This window comes from Haliotis asinina, chromosome 11 (assembly GCF_037392515.1).
Source record: "Haliotis asinina isolate JCU_RB_2024 chromosome 11, JCU_Hal_asi_v2, whole genome shotgun sequence".
NCBI lineage: Eukaryota > Metazoa > Mollusca > Gastropoda > Lepetellida > Haliotidae > Haliotis > Haliotis asinina.
In genome coordinates, this window is record NC_090290.1 from 52,056,860 (window position 1) to 52,058,502 (window position 1,643).

Here is a 1,643-nt window from a genome sequence, read left to right on the forward strand (position 1 = left end):
GGCCAATGAAGTAGAGGGATGTTGTTGTTAGCCAGATACTGTATCGAAACACGCGCAGTGTGGGCTCGTGCATTGTCATGTTGAAATGTGTGCAGATCTTGATGCTGGTGAAAGAAGGGAACGACGTTGTTCTGAAGAATGTTGTCACAGTAGTAAACGGCATTCACTCTGCCACGACAAACAATCAGAGCGGTTCTGTGGTGATAACTTATCCCTCCCCACACCATAATGCTGCCTCCACCCCACCGATCGGTTTGCACAACACAATCCTGATGATAACGTTCATCCCGTCGACGCCATACCCGTAGACGCCCGTCAGCATTTCGCAAGTGAAAACGCGACTCGTCGGAGAACACCACACCATGCCAACGTCGTAACAACCACACACGATGCTGTTCAGCCCATTGTCGGCGTTCACGGCGATGCCTGTCAGTCAGGATGGGTCCAACGTAAGGGCGTCGACAACGTAACCCTGCCGCACGGAGACGGCGTCGGACGGTGGAAGCGCTGATCAAACCACGTCGACCCTGGACAGCGTTGGCGGTTCTGGCAGCGGGCAAGGTTCGATCCCGAATATGGCGCCGTACAATGTCTCGATCTTGACGAGGGGTGGTAACACGTGCCTGACCTGGGCGTTGCCGGTCCCTGCTGGTTCCTGTTTGTTGGTATCTGTTAGCAAGCCTCAGAATGGTCGAATGATGACACCCAAATCGTCGTGCAATGTTTCTGCTTGAAGCGCCGACCTGCAACATACCCAAGGCCTGTTCTCGTTCCTCTGGTGTCAATCTTGGCATGGCGAAAAAACTTTACTTACGAAAGTACTGCGAAAATGAGAACAGTTTTGTGCCGAAGGTCATTTATACCCCTGAACAGCATGCTTTCTGCATGCAATTTGTACCCTTCGTGTGTGATGTGCATGAATTTTGTTGTTTTCATGTGATGTGTTCGATGATGTGTTCGAACGATCCGTTTTTTACTGTAGAGCGTTATTTACGATCTAGTGTGTTATTATCAAAATTCCCACCATTAATTTTCCATTTCCAAAAGATTCTATTGCCTTATTTCAAAATTTACAGGTGGTGCGTTTTCAATGATGTTCAGTATATATGATTATAAATATTTTTTTTCTCATGCAGTTCAATTAAAAGGAGTCATTGTTGAAATGTAAAGATACAAAATGTAATTTATTTTTTCTACATTAACATATTTTCAAAACACACGAGCTCCCAGAGAACCCGCACCTAGGCTGAGACTAAGTCTCTGAATATATAAGATACTGAGAGTAGCAAATAAACCCATTTACGTTGAAAAAGAGCCCCTTTGCGATGTAAGATTCGGAACCCGAGGGACTGTGAAATGGAGCGGTTCAGTCAGGGACTGTGAGATGGAGTGGTTCAGAGACTGAGATGGAGCGGTTCGGGGATTGTGAGATGGAGCGGTTCAGAGACTGTGATATGACTAGGGCGCATCCAGAACATGAAACAATAGAATGTTCAGTTAGAATGATTAATATTAAATCGATAGAACACACGAAACACATGATTAATTTTTAGCACATTTTAAGTATTTGTTTAAAAATATTTACTGAAAATAACGAGTGTCAGACGTATCATGGGTGTTGTATGAACCTGCTGTGTCAAGGC